The sequence below is a fragment of the Mus caroli genome, unplaced genomic scaffold (genome assembly GCF_978045245.1).
Source record: "Mus caroli unplaced genomic scaffold, Mus_caroli_1 scaffold_16, whole genome shotgun sequence".
In the NCBI taxonomy this organism is placed as follows: domain Eukaryota; kingdom Metazoa; phylum Chordata; class Mammalia; order Rodentia; family Muridae; genus Mus; species Mus caroli.
This window is the reverse complement of record NW_028227271.1, coordinates 35,301,001-35,323,845: the sequence shown is the minus strand read 5'-3', so window position 1 is coordinate 35,323,845 and position 22,845 is coordinate 35,301,001.

Below are 22,845 nucleotides of genomic sequence, written 5' to 3'. Positions count from 1 at the left end.
GTGGCTCCAGGGACCTACTTTCTTCAACGAGGTACTACCTCTGAAGTGTTATCACCTCCCAATGGCACGTCACATTATGAACCCACTCATGTGCAGATTCATTCATGAGTTAATTGCTTACTGTAAGGCCATGAGCTGGAATACAAGCCTTTAGCACATGACCTTTGGTGAACATACCAGATCCAAAATATAACAAGGACTGTTTGAGTTTGAGGAGTTCTAAGCTTATTTCTTTTCTTTCCTTTCTTTTTTGTTTTTTGTTTTTTTGTTTTATTTTTGTTTTGGTTTGGTTTTGTTTTTTTTGTTTTTTTTTTTTTTCGAGACAGGGTTTCTCTGTATAGTCCTGGAACTCACTCTGTAGACCAGGCTAGCCTCGAACTCAGAAATCTGCCTGCCTCTGCCTCCCAAGTGCTGGGATCAAAGGCGTGCACCACCACTGCCCAGCTCTTTTCTTTTTTTTTTTAAAATAATTTTTTATTGAATATTTTCTTTATTTACATTTCAAATGTTATCCTCTTTCTCGGTTGCCCCCCTCCCGTAACCCCCTATCCCATCTTCCCTCCCCTTTCTTCTATGAGGGTGTTCCTCTACCCACCCACTCCTGCCCTCACCCCTGCCCTCAATTCCCCTACACTGGGTCATCTATTGAGCCTTCCTAGGACTAAGAACCTCTCCTCCTATTGATGCCTAACAAGGCCGTCCTCTGCTCCATATACAGCTGGAGCCATGTGTACTCCTTGGTTGGTGGCTTAGTCCCTGGGAGCTCTGGGGGGGTCTGGTCTTGTGGGGTTGCAAACCCCTTCAGCTCCTTCAGTCCTTTCTGTAACTTAGTGGTTCCTAAACTATCAAATGAGACAAAGAGAAAGGCAGAGAGTTAAGATGACACAAAGCAGGGTTTTGTCTTTTTTGTTTTTGTTTTTGTTTTATATGGGCATGTCCAGGGAGTTGGGCATTATTATGGTAGTGCAAGACAGGAACACTGGGATCTCAGACACCTTGGTCACAGTTGCTCCTCAGCCACCAGTCTGCGACTTCAGACAAACACATTTAGCACTCCAAGCCTCAGACTTTCCTTAAGCTTTCATGAGAATTTTGATGGTAGCAAGACATAATGTCTTCTTGCAGGAAGTGAGACAGAATTTCAGAGATGTGGGCAAGGGATGCTTCGATCTGAGCATGGCGATTGTCCTGGCATGTGGTTTATCATATCACATCTCACAGCCCCTCCTCACTCTGGGGAGACAACCTCCCCACGCTTTCAGGGACGGTCGGGCAAAAGCATGCATTCCAATCACGCTGGTCTGCTTCCAGATACCATGCCCTTCCTCTTCTGCTCACACATCAGAGCGCAGAAATGTGGGTGTGAGTTCCCGAGAACGGGAAACATCACCTTCAGCAGACTGAAGGCTTCTCATGCTTTAAAAAGGTGTAAACCAGACTGACTGTAAGGATTTCTCTGAGCAGTGAGGCCGTTTCACGCGTGAAGCAGCACGAGGAAGGCTACTGTTCTGTACTCTGAAGGAGCTGTGGATTTTTTCCCCCTTTCCAGAGCAATTGATATTCCACCACGGAGGCGTAATTCAGCAAGCCTACGAGGACGAAGCTTTTCTCTGAGTAAAATGAAAAACACCCATTCAGCCCGACTTTCATTGTTGAGGAAAGTGTCCCATGAGCCACTGAATACTGAATCACCCCACTCTTTAGTCAAAGACATCTTGCGCTATCAGCATCTCCGATTATTCTTATGAAAATATTAAATTTGGAAGGTTGTGAGCACAAGAGCACTGATCTAGTATTCCAATATAGAAAAATCTTCATGGACTCAGTAGTTTATGGGCATTAGGTGGGTACCAACTGACTTCTCTTTTTCTAAAAGTCTAATGCAGTTAGAAGAACATGCTTGCCTTCTTTTACATCTCATGACTTTTATTTCCAGTGCCCCTGGAAACCATCCCACTCATCTCTACCTTTATTAGTTCCTCTGTGGTACCCTATTCTCGGTCTAGTTGCATAGTCTCTAGTTTTGCATACAAAATCATTACTACATGGCACAGCTCGGTACTTCATCAGAAGCCAGAATGTTTCTGTCACTCATCTGTGAGGACTCTCATAAGCTCTGTTGTCCACAGGAGGAAGTAGGATCTGCATTCCCAGACTTACAAGACCCTTTGTGTTTTACACTCAGGATGTATCACCTAATACCTGTTCCCCATCTTGGCTTAATTTCTATCACTTGCATGTATATGTGTTAATACTGGTGTCTCTGACTTCAGTTCTGATCCTCCCCTAACTCTGCCAATTCTCCTGGCTGACTCCAAGGCCTAAACTTAGATTGAAAGCAAAAGACTTCTGAGAAGTTTAGCCTGATCTCTCAATACCAAGAAAAGACAGTTCTTCTGTACCATTATAGTTCTTCCTTTTGGCTAGTCACTGGAGATTGTGTAATTTTTAACTTATACATATCCCTTAAGAAAACATAAGCTCCCATGAGCTTGGAATCATTATTATAAAAATACATACTCAGGACTGGAGACATGGCTTTGCAGTTAAAAACATTTACTGTTCTTATAGCGATCCTGGGCTCAGTTCCCAGTGTCCTTATTGGACATCTCACAATCATCTGTAACTCCAGTTCTAGGTGATCCAGACTTCCTCTTCTGTTCTCTGTCAGCATCTCAATGCATAGGATGCACATAAACTCATGCAAGCACATCTGTGCACACACACAACACCTTTAAAAGGTCTTCCAGAATAGACTTGAATTCAATGTTATTCAAATGAATTTATGAGCATTCTGTGGATGATAACTACTTTGTCAACAAACTATACAAGTAAGGAAACTAGAGCTTGGTGACTTTAATGATTTTGCCCAACCAAATTAAGAGCTTTTTCACACACAGCTTGATCTTTCCATAGATCTTCAATAGCAAAACTCTGAGCCTGAGACGTATTATATGCTTAACACGTGTCTTCAACTGAGTGTCAGTGGAGACCATCCTGAGTACATCTATGAATACGTAATTTTCTATGGGCAGGAAGCCAAGTGTGGCAGAAGGAGAGCCAGCAGTGCAAGTGACCACAGAGTGAAGGCCACTGTCTCAGTTTTTGTCATCTCCTCTACAGTCACCCCAGGAAGGATTGGAAGGAAGTCAAAACAGCTGGACGATCCCATTAACAACCAATAATCTAGGAATGCTGCTAAATTCATCTGAAACTGAACTAGCCGTAACTCCCCAAGGGTCCATTAACCTGCAGCTGAAATTAGATTACATAGAAATAACATTAAATAAAGAGCCACAGTGTTCAGTTAATTGAAAGGCAAACTTGTGAGTGAATGATGAGATCATTTTCTTTGAAAGGCAGAATATTCCATCACCCTAAGACCCGTGGGGAACAGCCAGGAGTATCCAGATTGAGGTTAACTATAACGAAAGCACATAGTCCACAAAAGTACTCAAAACGTGTTTATTGTTTAAAAAAAAGACAACTTGATATGAAAAAAGCTTCGAGCCTTTGTAGTGACAGAAAAGTTACATAAGTTTTAATCTTGAATCTGGGATCTGTTAACTCTGCAATCTTACTTACGGTTTCTGAACTTCAAATACACTCGCCTTTTGACATCCCTGGGGAAGGGCTGGTTGTAACTTGCATTTCCAGACTTGCGAGGAAGAAAACCGCAGGAGTAGATCATTGCAATAGAAGAAAGAGTGGACACAAAGGGGAAGAACTATAGAGCATCAAGGAGGCACACTTCTCCTGGGCAAGAGAGGTCAGGGCAGCTTCTTCGTGAGCTGAATGAAAACTGAAGGGCCAGTGCAACTGGTTGGGGTGGTGACCTGCTAGCACTAGTCATGGAGAAATATTTGGAGTTCTCTTCAACCCCAAATTCAAGATGGAATTCAGATTGCTGCTCAGAACTCTCTGAAGGTTGTACAACAGGACTAAGCTTTGGTAAAGGACTTAGAGTGAGCAGCAGTCTTGAACAATGGTGGTTGGCTGGGATTTGTCCCACTATGTGCAAAGCATACATTGGTGGGGAGAAGAGACTCACTGGTTCTTATAGCAGTCAGTCAGGTCTCCTTGCCCAATACTCCTCACAGCCCTCAGATTCTCTAAGGAAATACTGTAAATTACACACACACACACACACACACACACACACACACACACACACACACACACACGTATATAATCTTAAAGAGCGACAAAACTATCTGGAGGCAGCTGCCTACCCTGTATGAAAACTCTCAAGAGGCTTGAGCCTCTGGAGCTACCAGCATACCAACCCATTTCATGACCTCTTTCAAATGCCAAGTTGTCTAATACCCCTAAAAATGCAGGGCTAGTAAGGAGTCCATCCGACTAAGAGGGCGGCCTAGAATAGCACTTGCCCAGCTTAGCACACTGCTGCCCAAGGAGAAGATGAGCCTGCTTCATGGGGCCTAAGTTTGCTATTGTTCCTGGCTGGCAGTTGCATTGTGAGTACAGAGCAGAGGGCTGGAGGGGAGAGCTGCATGCTTTACTGAAAAAGATAGTCCATGGCATAGAAAATTAGTGCGACCTTGGATAAGACACTTAGCTTTATTGTCTCAGGCTTGTGACTTGCTTATATGTAACTTGTTGAAAGCACTAAATGGCAGGAGGTGGCAGAAAGAGCTCATGAGCTTGGCACTGTGCCAGACACATAACATGAGGTCAATAAATAGTAGATATCTCCCCTTTCTCCATTTATTCTTTCCCTCCCTCCTTTTCTACCTTTCTCTCTTTCCTTCCTTCATTCTTTTCTCCATGTTATCCCTTTCCCCCTCTTCCCTCTCTTCATCCCTTGCCTCCATCCCTTTTTTCTTTCCTTTCCTCTTCTCCCTCTCTGCATTCCCTTCTTTCATTCCTTCCCTTCATTTCTTCCTTCCTTCTTCCTCCTTCTCTTCCTTCTTTCTTTTTTTCCTACCATGTGTGCAAATTCATTTCCCTTTTCTGTCTACTGATCTTCTCACATTCCCTTTTATCATGGCCTCCAAAGACCAAGCAGAAGTATCATTTATTGTTTTCCTGGGCTCTACGGGGACCTGATGTTCCTGTTTCTTCTCTTCTTGCCAAGTCAATCCTTCTGAGGACCGGCTCTTCTCTCTGCCACAGACAGATGTCAGGAGAAGATACACGGCCCCGATGGAGAAGTAAAATGTCTGATTCTGAGTCTCTCAGAATGCTGTGTCCTGGAAGGATTCCAGAAGAATTTGAAATTCATCATGACTTTTTCAAAGTGAGGTATATTTGTGACCACTAAATTCATGAAGATGAGATGCCCACATAACAGACCTGAGATCTGATTGGTCTAAAGCACCAGGGACTGAGGGCCACTGACAGCATGTGGCTTGTAAGAAAGACCCCTCTGTACATGAGTCCTGTGCTTTGGTAGATAAAGGCATTATCTTTATGACTGGTCCTCAGACAGGCACAATAATCTCACAATTATACCACAGGTATTAAATAGAAACAGGTCAACTTGCCTGGTCTTCTGGGCCACAAGCCAGGGTTCTTCCATTATGACGTGTTGCCTCCATATGCTCAAAAGTATTGAAATTTTCTACCGTAGAGACAGATAACTCTAGACTTTAACTATAATTTTTATGACTTTGATTTTCACAGTTTTGACTTCAGTGACGCTTGTACTGAATGGTGAACCATTATAAAAACTTCCCCTTCTTCTATGACTTTCTACCTTCCACACAGGCACCAACCACACCAGCTATCATCACCCTAACAAGCAGCTAATGATCATCTTAAACTCTTAAGCTTACTTCTCAAGCTTAGACCACATCTACCAACCCCAGGCCCTTATGCCTTTTGCATTGACAACCATGCTTCCCATATAGTGACCTACTTTAGTTCAGCATCTTGGAGGAGTTTCTTCTATTTATGCTCTACTTATCAGTGAGGTGAACTTCTAGTACTAAAATCAATACCTTCAACAACCTTTCATTTCCTAAGGGAAGCCACTCTGAGTTAGACACGGATGCTACACACACTATCTCTACCCCTACACATGTTCACAGAGAAAGACACAAAATATTTTTTTATAACTAGAACATACTGCATTTTTGCCTCTAACACGGACAAACATGTCTATACCACGATGTGCTGTTCATTGCACCCAACTGTCTCCAAGATATATAGTTCTATCTACTTCCTATCCCTAGAGGTGCCCCACACCCTGTCTCTATACACACACCCCATCTCTGAAGTCTCTCCAGATGTCCTTGCATATCTGTCCATTTTGGGCATGCTTCATTCTTTCAGAGAGGGTTAGTCACAATATTTCAACCCATTCAATCTTTCCTCTATCGAGCCTTTAACATGGGTGAATATAATTTTATGCTAGTTTTTTTCATACATATATAAACACATACTTACATACATAGACACACATATACATATGCCTAGATACATACATGCATACATACATATGTAATATGTATACGTATATGTGTATGTGTTATATATATTATATATGCACATACACACACACACACACACACACACACACACACACACAAAATCATCATGGATGAGGACCTGGAACAAGCTCCAGAGAATGTTTCAGTTGCCTGTTAATGGGTATATGTCTCTGTTAGCTTCTTGAAGAAAATTCAAAACTTGGAGTGTCAAGGAACAGGACTTAGTTCTGATCAGCCAGACTGCTGCTCTCCAAGGCCCCATTGAAAAGACTGTTTTCATAAGACAACAGTCCCTCTAGGAACATCAGATGGGTGGAGAGTTAGTGTCACTCTCAGAAGGTTATTTTGAGCCTGGGATGTACTGTTCTCTATGTAATACACCTTTCATAATTAACCCTTTTGGTACTTCTGTGTGGTGATGGGTCACAGTCTCAAACAGATGATTCAGTTAAGGATAGACATTTGAGATATAGATCCCCATGACCTCCAGCTTCTCACATCAAGTCTAATGGAAGAAAACAGAATTTGTCCTCTTCAAGTTATTGTAATGGAAATGCTGGCAGCTGATTGAGACCCCAATACATTTAGGGCTTAAAATGGTCCTATTTGTGAGATGACAGAGCCAGAAACCAGTCCCTAAATTCTGTATTTAATTGTTGGGTTAACCAATAGCTGACCTGGTGTTGGGTTAATCCCTTACTAATGGAATGTTTTCAGCATGAAATATTTGATTTATTTGTTCTGCCTAGAGTAAATGTGAACATTTCTAGAGCATAGCTGTCTTAGTTAGGGTTTCTATTATTGTGACAAACATCATGACCAACTTGGGGAGGAAAGGGTTTTTTTAAATTATGCTTCCATCAAAAGAAGCCAGGACAGGAACTTAAACAGGGCAGGGACCTGACAGCAGGAGCTGATGCAGAAGTCGTGGAGGAGTGCTGTTTACTGGCTTGTTCCTCATAGCTTGTTTAGGCTGCTTTCTTATAGAACCCAGGACCACCAGCCAAGGGATCTTACCAGCTATAATAGGCTGGGCCCTCCTCCATCAATCACTAATTAAGAAAATAACCTACAGGCTTGCCTGTTAAGGAGGCATTTCTAGCTTGTGTCAAGGTGGAATAAAACTAGCTAGTACACTAGTCAATTAAAAAAAAAAAGCTAGTTTTAGCTATGTAATTATTGTATATGATGAAGATACAGCATACTGAAGGGTTCTCTGTTAGAGGCCCAGTATATCACTTACAGTCTCCCCATATGATAAATCAGACCACACTTGATGTGTTGAGAAAGGATTCCCTGCCAATTATATTGGTGTGATAATGAATGTGGCTCCTAATCTCTACATTGCCCTTATCATTGAATATACCATTGAATATATCAGAAACTGTCTTAACAGCTATATATAACATGACCTCTTTGGACACAGGATCCCCTGCTTTTGGTTTTCACACCTTGGACCAACATTCAATATGAGGCTCTATGCCTGTGATGAATTAATGAACCAACTGTGTATGCTAATGAACTTCAGAGAGTCAGAACACAATTTGTATTTTATATAAGACCATGTTTACTAATTTTAAATGTTTGACATTATCTCTGAGGACTAATACATAATTACTAATGTTCCATTTTACTGCTTTGTTTTTGTTTTTGTTTTAAGTCTCTCTTTTATTTGCCTAGCACACAGGGCAGAGTAGACAAGTGATTCCAGAGAAGGTGACAAGGGCAAGCTGCTCACATGGGTATGACTCTGGTCAGTCATCCTAGCCTGCTCTGTTCTAGCTTGTTCTGGAAATGGACTATAACACGTTGTTCACGCTATGATTGCAAAGTACATGGGAGAGCAGCTCAATAAAGGCAGATGGAAGTATTTTGCATAAGAAATACAAAAAGATCAGCTTGCCCTAGCAAAGATGAAATTACACTTTAGAGATACGGGAATTAATTTTGCTCAAAACAGGTCATTGTTCAGTGACTAACCAAATCCATTAGAAGAAGAGAAGTACAGAATCTAATCCTTGGTATTTGGGAACCTGTGATGAGAGTTTTACTTCAAATAAGTACAAAAAATGAATAACTGTGATTCAAAAGATAAAAATCACCTAAGATAAATGTTCTCCTTCACATCAGAATGTATGTAAAAACAATACCAAGGTGTTTAAATGCTGTGCTTTAAAATAAAACTTTGGAAAATATTATAATAAATATTGAGAAGTAGTTTTAGTAACAGGTTGGGAAAATTGTTCTGTAGATTTTTTAAAATTTATACTATAAAGAAGACTGACATATTTGTTTCTGAAATGTTTTCTAAAAGGTGTTCTTTGTGAGAAATAACACAAATTCAAAAGAAAATTGACAGGATAAGAAAAATAGTTCAATATACACAATAAATGAGTAATAATCAAGATATTCATAGATCTCTTTATAATCATTTATTTAAAATTTTCATATAAACAAAGGCATAATAACAATTTTCATGTAAAAGAGACCACTTAATATAAGATATATAAAAAGCTAATAAGCATTTGAATTGCTGTCAATCCCAGAAAAGACCAATGGCATGTTTATTGATATTTTAAAAATTAAACTTATATTAAATTATTAATGGTTACAATAAAATTCAGCTAATTAAATCCACTGATACTTAAATTCTTGAAAGTGAATGATCAGTGCAACACAGGGTGTGTAGGAGCACAGATTAGGAAGCCAGAATGTTTGGTACCTCAAATTTCTCAATGTAGCTTTCAACAACTATATTACCTCTCTTTGTTGAAGTTTTATTTTTGTTTTAAATATGCCTTTTTCCCAGGGCTATTGTGAGATTAAATTTGACAACATGGGTGATGCTTTAAACAGCTCTGGAATACTGCAAATACTTGGCGATGATTAGAGCTTATTACTCCCTGTCAATGAGAACATCAAAGTTAAAAATGTACAGTAGTTTCATTTATAGGACTGTGCCCTACAGAAATAACCATCCATGGCATAAATTTCTTTTTATAACAATATCCATTTCAACATATTAATGTTAAGAATTTATAGACTAACTTAGGTGTTAATTAAAAGAAGAGTCATGTACATTTTGGTGACTTTTTCTTTGTATAGCATTATGCAACTGCTTACAAAGAATGGGCTTAATCCCTATTTATTGAGATATAAGAATCTATATGTACACATCTAAAGATATATAGGAAAAAATTCAGAGATTCGTTCCAATAGTCTGAAATCTTAGAAGACATGAAGAGGAAAGGTGAATAATAGGGATGGAGATTTCAGTGGGGAGAAGAATGCAGGGAAGTGAAGCAAAGAGGTAGACAAAGGACAACTAGGATAACTATCACTAAGGATGTTTGAAAGTTGGAAACATCCTGTTTCATAATGTGTGTGTGTGTGTGTGTGTGTGTGTGTGTGTGTGTGTGTGTGTGTGTTGGTTTTTCAAGATAGGGTTTCTCTCTGTAACAGCTCTGGATATCCTGAAACTCACTTTGTAGTCTTGGCTGACCTCAAACTCATGTTGTTTATATATTCGTATAGAAGAGTTCTATTGGAACCATTCTACAAAGGAGATCTTACTCTTCCCAGAGGCCATATACTGTGGATTAAAAATCCCAGTGCCAGGTATGAAATATCTCATCTTGAATTGTTCATCAAGCCTGTCTTAGGGACCACCCCCAAACCATACAGATATTTCCATTATTTTTGGTTGTTCACCAAAACCCTGCTGAACATACCACACACTTTGGTTTCAGGATATGAAGAAATCAAGTTGGTACTGTTATGGATAGATCACAAAAGATGACCACTCAGACACAGTCTATAGCCCATTGAAAGTCTTTATTCCAGCTGGCTGTGACTACAACCAGGTGTTTGGAACTGAAATATAGCTCTAAGTGTTTAGGGTAAGGGATTTTCTAAAGACAAAACCCTTGCTCCTTAGTAGCAGGGAGAGGTTTTGCACAGGTAAGCAGTTTAACAGAAGCTAAGATGTACAGTTTGCTGGAAGGGGAATTTGCAAAAGCAGGCAGTTTAGCAGAAACTAAGATAAATTAGCTGGGATATCTTAATTTCAGGTTGCTAGAATATGATTTGGATTCTATATCAATGAGATCAAATTCTATTTAAACCTAGGATGGCTTCAGGAAAAAAGCAAGATGGAAGAACCTCTGCACTGTCTTGGTCCTGTCACACTGACCAAGAAGCTTTGTCACTATTGGCCATCTTTTATAGTACCAGCGTATACTATGCTAGGTACTATGAGGAAAATCTTCAAAAGTCTTACTTATCTGTGCATCCTGTTAGCTGCAATGATGATTAGTATAGCATGATGTACTCATGGGTGCAATAGTGAGACAGATGCTTTGTAGTTAGCTGAAAGCTTTCTGATTGAAGTTAAAGCCTACTCCGCTGGGATAGACTTCATTATTTTGTAAATTGACCTCCCCGCCTTGCATGTTTGGGGAGCTCAAATGTCCCAGGGTTGAACCTATTCCTATAATTCTATTGAATGGTTATGCTATCAAACTTACCTCTAAATTTGTATCACTATAATCACAGATTGATACAGCCTTCACCCTATTAGAGAAGTTACCTTGTGTAGCAGCAGACAGGATTTGATGTAGAAACTCATAACAGGCCAATGTGCAAAGTACAAATGCCTGTGGATTACTTGGCCACAAATGAGTCATCTATATATCACATCCCTTCTCTTAAAGCCAAGGGACCATAATATAGGATGAAGATAGGAAGACTGTTAAGACTCAGAGGTTGAGGAAGACTCAAATGAAACAGTATCTTCTGGACATGATAGGACTGTTGCTATTATTGAACTCTTAGCAGCTGTGGTAGACTGCAAAAGCCTCTACAGGATCCAACCAGTCAGCATTCCACAATACAGGGGTTATGAGCCCACCAATCACCAATTGACAACTACTGTCAGGTAATGGTTTCTGGGGAAGGAAAAGTCAGCTTTCTTTAAGGATGTGGCCACTGGCAGGTTAACCACACTCCAGTGAATGTCCCCATGCCCATGCATATAAGGCTCACATTAATTGGAGTTGGTGGGATATAAGAAAAGAGAATACTAGATTGGGAGTGGGTATGGAAGAGGGAGGTAAATCTAGAAAAAGATACAGGGAAAGTGGGAATTTATATGATGAAGATACATTATACACTCATAAGAAATTCTCAAAAAATTAATACAATATACTATTTTTGAAACTCCAAAAGTATGCTTACAAATATCCTGACAGCATTATAGAAGAAATTTCACCAGTTTATAGCAACTGCTTTGAGGAAAGGATATACACTTCTTCTGTCAGCAGTTGCTGTTTTTTTTTTTTTCCCCCTTCTTGGAGTTTTTTCCTTTGCCAAGAATTCAACATTCAAGTTCACTTCTCTATTAAGATCTTTATTGTTTTCCCTTTCTCCTAACAAAAATTGTTTTTTGAAACTAATTCAACTGTGCTATTGTTAAGCTTACAGGGAAGCTGCCAGCAGCCAGAGCCTCATACCCACAGCCCAAGGAGGGTGAGGGACAGTGAACACTACAGAGAACCCAGGAACCGAGTTCTGCCCTTGCTAACTGTTGGCCCAAGAACTCACCTTCTGGGAGCCTCAGGCTCTACACTAACCCCAGAGAGGGCTCAGAGCATGGGCCACTTGTAACCTTCTCAGACCTCAATGAAATTTTGATGGCAATGAGACTCAAAGCCATGGACCATGGAGAAAGGAAAAGATCCTGGAGAGCAAATCTTTATTCCTTTGTTTTGAGAGCTCAAAATGTACAGGAAGAGCATCCTAGTTACTGGCTTATCACACTGTCTACTCAGGCACTGGGATCCCTACACTACTTTACAGAGAACATGAGACCCCAACAGAAGCCATGGAGACCCCCTTTTCAACTCTGTGTTAGGCAAGAGCATCTTGAGAACAGTGATTGTCCCAGCCTGGGGTGGGGGTCACTGTAGACATGTAATCAGAAGCTGTGAAAGAGCTGACATCCCACACCCCCCTAGAAACCCTTCACTGGTGCCAAGCTAGGGACTGTGTTTTCTAGCCATAGGCTTCAGAGTTAAACAGTTGTAGGTGCAAAGCTTTGGTGTATCAATGATGAACTTTGGGATTTTATGTTTTTAAAGGTAGCTCATGTTTTCACATGTACAGTTCTATTTATCCTGTTCTTCTCTCTCCACTTCACCTATATCCTTCTTACTCATCTCATTTAGAATACACTCTGCGGCGGTCTCTGACCCACAGAGACAAGAATGACATGGACACCAAGGCGGGTTCACACAGCAGCTTCTTTTCTTGGTGCTTTTTCCACTTACAGATCTCTTCCCCAGCAGCTTCTTCCTCTTCTGTCCTTCTTGCAGCAAGGGCTAGTCTCCTATCTCGTGGCAACTGACCTCATCTCGCTCCACACCACCTCATCTAATCAGAATCACACATGCTACAGGTATGAGCTCAGGTTGGTCATAGATAGGCTGACAGATCCGGAACACAAGGAATACACATGCTTTTTCACTGTGCATACTTGGGAAAGGCAGTAAACATGTGGGGTTCATGGCGCCTGGCAATGGGCCAGAGTGCCATCTTGGCCCATGTGGCCACACCCACTTCCTGCATCTCCCCTCTTTTTAATTAGTAGCTCTGGGATCAGCATCTGTCTTAGGTTGCCCCCATCCGTGGCACATCTTTACCCATCATGGGAGTGATGAACTCACTTTCGCCATCCTGTCTTAGGTTGGTATGCGCACGTTAGGGTCTTACCCATCATTGATTACTAATCCAGCGTGTTGAGCCAACATTGGGGAGATGTTTTTGCTTCCAATGCTGCCATAGCCTGTACTAAGGCTCATTTATCAGCTCTGTGCTGCGTACGCATACGTGCCATCCACCAAAGCATTCCTCCACACACAACAGTCAGCAGGAGCACTCAAAAGGCCATCCCTCCCTAATTTTTTAAGAATCCCACAGTTCCCTGGATGATCTCCATCCATTGCTTTCAGTTGCAATCTCTACACGTGTGTTATTCACGGCAACAATCAATGCTCGCAATTTCTTCATCTTTGTGTCGAGATCATGACTCCAATTTCCTAGCAGCATCGCATCAATTGCACGTGACAGATTTGCAGCTCTGGAAAAATTCTAATACTGAACAGAGGTTACACACATTCCTGACATATGAGTAATGAAGGAAGCAAATACTAACTGCTCCAAAATATTCATCTGTTCCTGCAACCAATCCACTCTTTGGTTAACCATAAGGATAACAGCTTTCAAATTTGTCACCTTAGACAAGCTGACCCCAAGGTCTCCAGTGCCTGATAGCATCTTCCAAGCTCTAAGAGCACAGTTATTAATATGCTCATAAACTTGTATAGGATAACCTGTTTGATTGCTGGCTAAATTTCCTTGCCCCATTAACATGTCAACATTCCAGGCTGCACTGGGGAATCCAGCAGCAGCATTAGCCGCAGACTGCTCAACGGCATGCTCAATATATGCAGCTTTCCATGTTAAATAACCTCCTCCAGAAAGAATGGCCTTGCAGAGGTTCTGCCAATCAAAAGGCATCATACAGTACCACTGTAGGTACTCAACCTGAGCTACAGTAAAGGCAGCCTGGACCCCATAAGTCAAAACTGACTCCTTCAATCTTTGTACAACCTTCCAATCCAGGGGTTCATGATACCATTGCCCCTGTTGGTCCTGAAATACTGGGAAGGCCCCCGCAATGGTGGGCACATTTTTTTCCAGACTTTTGCATGAAGACTACGCTTTCCCCTTTTGTCTCCCTCATATTTATAGGGGGGAGGAGAAGGCAACAGAGGGGCTGATGGTTTGGGCAGCCTACCGTGCCTCAAACTCCCTCGGGACATCCGAATACAGACATCTCTGTCACTATCAGTCTGTCACTATCACTAGTAGACCCTTCAGAGCTAGATTCCTTCTTCTCTTTCTTATCTTTGGTTTGTTGTCTAAGCTGTTTAGGTTTTCAGCAGCTAGCCTGAGAAGCAATCTCCTTAGCCTCCTCAAGCACCGCCACTCCTTCCTCTATTTCAGCATTGTACTTTCCACTGGCGTCCCTCAAGCACGCCCTGACCAAGTTCCAGATGACTAACATTTTTACTTTCATTTTAGTTGCAGTTGAACTCATGTTGCTGAAATTCCCTTTGTCTCGATTCCTGAGAACCTTAGTGCTTCGTCCCTTTTTTCCCCGGGAACCTTCCCTTCGTCTCTATATCTGAGATCCTTAATGCTTCGTCCCTTTTTTCCAGGGAACCTGTCTTTAGTTACTGCTGCTTACCAAAATTTCTCTACTGCTGCTTACTAAAATTTCCTTACCACTGCTTACTAAAATTTTCAATGGCCTGTACTTTTTTACTTACCATTGCCGACCAATGTGATGAGCTCCTGAGTTCCCCATATGGGCCACAACTTGCCACAGTCTCTGACCCACAGAGACAAGAACGACATGGACACCAAGGTGGGTTCACGCAGCAGCTTCTTTACTTGATGCTTTTTCCTCTACAGCTCTCTTCCCCAGCAGCTTCTTCCCCCATCCTTCTTGCAGCAAGGGCTAGTCTCCTATCTTGCAGCAACTGACCTCATCTCGCTCCACACCACCTCATCCAATTAGAATCACACATGCTCCAGGCATGAGCTCAGGTCGGTCACAGATAGGCTGACATATCCGGATCATGAGGAATACACCTGCTTTTTCACTGTGCATGCTCAGGCAAGGCAGGAAACATGTACGGTTCATGGGGCCTGGCAATGGGCCAAAGTGTCATCTTGGTCCATGGGGCTGTACCCACTTCCCGCACACTCCATGATCTTCACTTTTCAGCCTTTCTTGTCTCCCCTCCTCTTGCTGGTATGCCTATCCTAGACTCACACTGGACCACAGTATTCTTTGTCTGCTTCTGTCTCTATGGGAAGACAGTGAACTCCAGGTTGATTAGAGTTATGTGCATCTCCACAGGAATGGACACAGGGCACATGGCTAGAAAGCATGCTGTACGAGATATCTGCAATATGAGGGTGATGGTGGCACAGAAATGTAGTATATACTTTACATGGGTCCTCTCCATATCCATTTCTTATAGATGTAGAATTCATCTTCTGCATGCACGGAGTACAGCACTTTGCATAGACTGTCATTCTCAAAACAGCAAATGGAATCTCCAGAAATGAACTTTGTCTGAATCCCTTATATCTTAGTATGACATTGAAAGTGTATTTCCTGTCTCTGTTTAGTTTCTCTCCTTGTAAAAGCTTGTTTGAGTCAAGAAACATTCAACAACAAAGACAACATTGGGGAGAATACAGAGGATACATTAAAGGACAGCCAGCCTCTGTGAAAAGACTAGCTAAACCCATGCTGTCTTCCTAACCTAGGCAGTCTCCTCTTGTGCATTCCACTACTCCTTTGAACACCCAGGAGAATAGGATCCTAGCAGGCGCTCTGTTCTCTTCACACCTACATCTCTATCTTGCCAGCCAGAGGCAGTTTGTTTCTTTGTTGCTGTGCTGAGAGGCACAGCCTTGTTTGGAGAGAAGTGTGAACAAACAGACCTGAGGCAATTCCTCTTCTCTTTAGCCTCCCCCAGCCCCAACAGCTGCTGTTCCCTCATTCTCTCTCCCTCTCTCCCTCAGCTCTTTCTAACAATGCACAGAGTGACAGTTCTTAGTTTTTCCTAGATTCACTGCTTAGTTCTACAATCCTGTGGCTTGGCTTCTCTATCTGTGGAAATGTGGTAATGGCTTGGTCATCACTATGTAGTCAATTCTGGCAGATAGACTAAACTGGGAACATCATGGTTCAGTCAAATGTATCTCATTTTTTTTGACAGTAGACAGCACAGTCACAGAAAGCCCATTGGCAAGTTTATGGGAGATATTAAATGAGGCATACAGAGTGGCCCTGGAAGGGGGGGGAGATTTTATTCCACAATATAATCTGTCCATATTTGGAACACATTGTCCTGATCCATAGGGTAGGGTTTCCTTGTGGAACTGTACCACCTAACATTTTGGAGATTAGAGTGTAGCACATTGGATCTGAGCTGAGAACCATTACGCATATCTCTTATTCAGGTAAGATATTGTTCTGGTTTATGTCTAAATTGCTCACAGCCACATGGGCTCATCTTTTTGAATACTTGCTCTCTAGCTGGTGGTACCAGATTAAGAGGCTCCAGATCATTTAAAAGATGGAGTCCAGCTGGAGAAATTGGGTCAGTAGGAATGGAACTCTGAAGGTGACACACAGCCATTGGGTTCTGTCTCACTTTCTCAACTGTGGTGCTAGCAGGCTCTCTTACATGTTCTTATTGGCATGGACTGCATTTCTCTGATCTGGTTTTTCAACCATGTTATATCTATCCTCTTTAAGTTGCTCTGCCAAGTATTGTATTCACAAAAACATGAAGTAATGTAAGATCCTAAGTCAAGACTTTATTATTCTAATTCTGGTTTTACTTGCTCTCTTGTGATCATAGCTAATCCAATGTGGCTCTTAGACTTTGGTACCCCTGCCCAAGTTTTCCTCCTTCCTCTCATGACTTTTGAAGATCAGTCAGGACATGTTGGAGGAAATATGTTTATTTCATAACAATTGGACTGATATGTGGGATGGTGGTAGGTTGGCAAGCTGATTTTATCTACAGTAGTGTCTATTCTACAGTATTGATGACAGTAGTGTATTAGTGGTTCTTAACCTTCCTAATAAGTTGATCATGTTGTGCTAACTCCCAACCATAAAATAATACCGCATAACTGTAATTTTGCTAGTTATGAATCCTAACATAGATATCTGATATGCTATGACTTCACTCTGTGAAAGAGTTTTTTGAGTTCAAAGGGGTCAGGACCCACAGGTTGAGAGCTGCAGGCTCCAACTACCTGGGTCTTTGCTTGCTCCAGCATGGATGCAGGAGAGTGGAGACCAGAGCCTGGATGCCCTATAAAACCCTTGAATGTCTGTCTTCTCCAGCCTCTTCCAGTTCTCCAGTTCCTCGGGTGTCACATGTTTCTTGTGCACAGATTTGGGATGGGAAAGAGCAGAAACCACCCCATTTCTGTATTTTTCTACTAGTCACTTTTCCCTCTATTACACACAGAAGTGACCCATATGATAGTTCTAGTACTCAGACCTTAAGAATATAAGGGGCCATCATGTCCAGGGTAGACAATTGCCCATCATGCTCTTAAGCACAGGACTTCTTTAATGTACTATTCTAGGCTCATTGATGGCTCCAGCCTTGTACTGGTCCTAGCATATACAGAAGGAATTTAATAGAAAGAATAAAATGTCCTATTGCAGTGAAATATTATTTGAATATTAATCATTAATTCCTAATGCTTATTAGGGGAAGTGGGTGTTGGAGTCAGGTCTTCCAGGCACAAATTCCAACTCCTTCACTTGGGTTAGAGAACTTAGCAAGACTTAGTCACAGCATTTCCTCTCATTTGTAAAACAGAGACTATAAGGACAGCACTCCTGGAATGGTGGAGTGGGCATATAAATTGAAATTGCATCAACATATGCAATATACATAATTAGGGATGAAAGAACAAATTGTATCATCAGACTGTACCATCTTGAAAGTAATAAGAGAAAGAGAATAAATTCCTACCAAGTGCTGTTCTCATTCTAAGTGCCCTATGAGGTTTTTTGTTGTTGTTGTTGTTTGTTTGTTTGTTGTTTTTTGTTTTGTTTAGTTTTTCCCCTTAATTAGATCCCAGAACTATCTTCTATAGCATCGTGATGTCCTGCAATGCCTGCTTCCATGTAATAACATGAGGAGCCCAGTGAGTAAGGTAGTTGTCCCGGGATGCCATTTTGGTATGAAGCCACAGCATTTCTATCCACTGTCTGGAGATTCCAAATATTTCTGCTCTTCCCTTTCATACTGAAGTCATTCCAGTTACATCCATGGCTCAGACACCCTGTTCTTCTCCATTCATTTATTATACCTGGATGGATTCTAATCCCATCTAGGTCCAGGCTTATAGTAGGGTCATCTGTGAATCTATGATGTTAACTGGTGGTCCCATAATAAGCAGAAATCTCCAGCTTTGGGTGGCATCAGCAGCAGGGTGACCTCTAATACCTCTCTCCCAATTGTCTAAGTATAGTCTCATGAGATGTGAAAGTAAAAGTGATTATCAAATTACAAGAAGAAAGTGCTTCACTAGGAAAAGGCTAGCACTTTCTGAGGGATGTATAATTAAAGCCCAGTAGATTAAAATCCCTTTAAGAAATGAGTAATACAAAGATTAAGGCTCATCTGATACAGCTTCCTGAATGGCTGCTCAAAGATTTATAGGCAAAGAATAAATCAGCTCTGAAGGGAGAGGAGAAAAGGCATCTTGCTGATAGCTTACATCTTGCAATGGAGTTCAGAGAAGGAGCTGGCTGCAGCATCAGGACCAGAGGCTTCTCTGCAAATCAATTCCCAGGTGAACGGGAAGAAACCCCTTTCCATAATCAGGAAACGGACAGTGTCAGTCTAAGGATTTGGCATGACAAATTCCTTTCTTAGTAGGTTATGCTTTTTTTTTTATGCAGTGAAAATGAGCATAGAAACTTAGAGTAATTAGGAGGTAATGAAGTTGTCAGAATAAGCTATTGACCAAAGAGCAGACAAGGGAGGAGATGAAAAATTTAAACGTTTCTAATTTAGCCGATGTGGAAGCCGCACTTCCTTCGGCCATATGGGAAACATCCTCAGTGTCTAATGAATGAGATTTCTGGGCAATGCGGGGAGCATCCCAGAAGGCAATGGAAAAAGGAACTGGAATCAAAGTCCAAAATGATAATGATGAGAGAAATACAAATTATATTCAGTCCCCAACGGGTTTGGGTTTTTTTTTTTCCATTTTTTTTTTTTGCAAAGCACTTGAGAATATATTATCTCATTCTGCTTTCACAGAAACACGGAGGGAAAAACATCTATGGTTGTGGATATGGAAATGCCGGCAGGTTCATGTTTGCAGGCAAGGTGCTCAGGACAGTGTCTGTTACACCGAAACTGTCTGATACGGAGACTGATTTGAAAGATGGAAAAAGCAAAGGCTTCCTTTTACCACCAGATTTTTAAAACTCATAGTTAAGTGCTTCTAATGTAAAAGCAAAGCAAGTCGGGGAGGGTTGAATATACTTTCACTTCGAAAGAAGCCTAGTATGCAGCAAGCACTGACTGAGAGCTATGAATTGTGGACTCCTGTGGGTAGGAATTCACTCATCTACTGATAGCCATCAAGTACATCAGCTCTTGTACATCTCTCAGGCTCCTCTTGCTTCAACAGGACCTCAGCAGGATGTGCTTTCTCCCTTCGGCCTCCACAGGACAAGGCTTTCTGTGGTCTGGGTCACCAGTGACTATTACCCTCAGCCAAGTTCTGTGAGTGCTGCCTTGTGAGATCTGAGCGGCAAGATCATCTTGAGGGTACACTCTGGGGAAAGAGGGAGAGTCTAGAAGAGCACACAGCAGGACTGGCTTCTTAGAATTGTGTAGGGAGAAAGGAAGGAAGGGACAGTACTAGAAGGCACGAGTAGAGAAATTGGTGTGGGAATGGTATATGTCTCTTGCCCCTGAGCTCAGGTGGCAGTGACATCCAGTCATGAACCCTGTGAATACACATGAGCTCCTTTGAACAAAGGTAAGTCAACATTAGGTAATTTGGACAATGGTAGAAGATACCTAAGGAAGAGGTTTCTTTTGTTTTTTTTGTTTTGTTTTGTTTTGTTTTGTTTTGTTTTTTGGTCTTTCAAACTCTGCTCAGTTTGGCTTCTTTTCTCATCCCTTCCTCCTAAACTCAGTAGCTTGAACTCTGGAAACTTGATGTTTCCAAACTGCACTAGCCTGTTTTCTAGCTTTGTTCACCCTGCAGCTCCTGTCAGTACCCCACCCCCAGAATCTGTTTAGCTGGACCATTTCATACCCCAGGGCTGGTGTGTGATTGCTAGTATGATTCCATGTACGTCCTCCTGTAATGTTAGTGATCTACCTTCTCTCTTACTCACAGTCTCCTACCCACCTCCGCATTGTATTCTTTTGGAAAACTCAGCTTCAATAAAACACAATTGCTCCTCTACTGTCATCCAGAAAGATAAGGCTGGAGACAAACTCACAGTCGCATTGACTGGCCTCATTAAATTCCATAATCAGAAACCAGAAGTGTCAAAGCATCCCTTCCTGCTGCCAGGAAACGACTTTAGACACTAGTCTCTTTTCCTCTCCCAGGTGATCAGTCACACCTGTTCCTCTCCCCCACCCACCCCACCCCACCCCACCTGCCGCCCCCACAGCACTTGCTTCTCACTTCTTGCTTTCAGTGGGTGGTATTTCTCCTCATATCCCAGAGAAAACACAGCTTAGCAGAAAGACTGTGGACACTGTTCCTTCTCCACTATGTAACTGGCTTCAGCCTCATCCACCCCTACACAAATGCCTGAACGTGAGTGCTGGGCCTTTGCACACAGGCAGGTCCTGTGCAGGCATATTACTTTCTTACTTTTCTACTGCTATATCAGCTAGACTTGGGACTGACTCGAAGGCCCATGTTTTTCAGATTCCCAATAGAATTCTGGCCAGATAATTCTACCCAAAGGGAAGTAATATTGTTCTGTGTACTAAGAGGCAGAGTCTTAGATTAAGTACCCCTCCTGCAAGTGGACAAACAAGAGGGGTCTTAAGGTAGAGGTTAAACATAACACTGACTGTGGTAAGGGTTGATGGATTTAAACTTATCGCCGAGAACATTGGTGTATGCATTAACTATCAACAGCCCTTTGTGTGCCCATCACACCCTCATGAAGTGGTTCTTTAAAACCCCTATGCTTGTAAACGTGTAAAGCAATCTCTCTTTTCTTGGTTAAATCCTGAACAATTTGTTCTGTAGAATTAAATGTGAGGTTTATCTTTTACCTTCTGGCTTAAAAGTCTGATTACATTTATGATAACTTTCAGACCCCCTGAAAAGTAATTCTGCTTTTTAAAACTAGTTGAAGATCTGAAGAGTCATAATATGAATTCCCTGGTCCGTGCTTTCAAACCATTATTGGTGGTGCCAATCACTGCTTTCCCCCCAGGATCCACTGAATGTTTTCTTTGATATAGTGACAGATAACTGGAGTTGTGTAAATTAATTAGAATGCATGGGCTTGAGAATTATGGGAGGAATTGGGAATGGGTCCTCTGACTAGAACATCAAATGATGCACTTGTAGGGACTTGGGTTTTTCCCCCTAAAGAGTGAGCTTTGCTAGCCAAGAAATCTTAATTCTCATGTAAGGATACTTTTGCCAGAGGCCCCAGTCTGGCTGATTTAAAGTGAAAGTGGGATTTGTCAGTTTTTTACTATTGCCATTGAGCCAATAGGCATGAAAAGGCTCTGGTATACTGAAGATGTACTGAATCCTATTACTAAGGGACACTGGGTGTTTGTTGCAAAATGAAAACAGGGAGGCCTGTGTCTTTTCCTTGGATACTGGGACATGGCATAGAACTATGTTCAGTAGCAACACCCAATGTAAAACTATAGAAGCCTGTAAAAGAAGGCTTATAAAGTACCCAGGCTTGCAGGAATTGAAGAGTGTGCTGTGACCCACTCCTAGAAAATAACAGCACAACAGAACAGAGACAATGGCAAATAAATGCTGATTAAGAGCCAGAAAAACATGGGATAGTCAGTTGAAGGACTATGGACATTGCCCACAGTCAGAAGAGCAGTTACAGAAACACTGATCAGCTCTAGATTCTTATTAGGCCCAATACAAGCAGTGGCTCTTTTTCTTTTTCTTTTTCTTTTTCTTTTTCTTTTTCTTTTTCTTTTTCTTTTTCTTTTTCTTTTTCTTTTTCTTTTTCTTTTTCTTTTTCTTTTTCTTTTTCTTTGCCATTTTGTGGTTTCTGTTATTCTGTCCCAGTGATGAGAACGATAAGCAATATAAATACTGTATAACTTTCAAGACAAAATTATCTTGGAATCAAGTTACCATGAGAAATCTGTCTATCCCTGAGTCCCTGTGCTATTAGAAAATCCAAGTGTGCAGGTAGAATAAGAAACTGGGGCATAGGCAGAACTGAGGCAGATTGTGTCATATTAGCTCCAGCCAAAATGATTCTTCTGCCCTCCTGTAGGCCAGGGATCTACCCTCATTGAGGTCTCTGAAATGAGATAGGCTTTTCTGAACAAACCAAGACCAGTTTATAGACTGTGCAACACAATAGGGCTAGAGAGATGACTCATCTGTAAGAACACTTTCTGCTCTTGCCTAGGACCAGAGTTTGCTCCCCAGCACCCACATCAAACAGCTCACAACCTCCTGTAACTCAAGTTCCTGGGGATCCAGTGTCCTCCTCTGGCCTCTCTGGGCACTA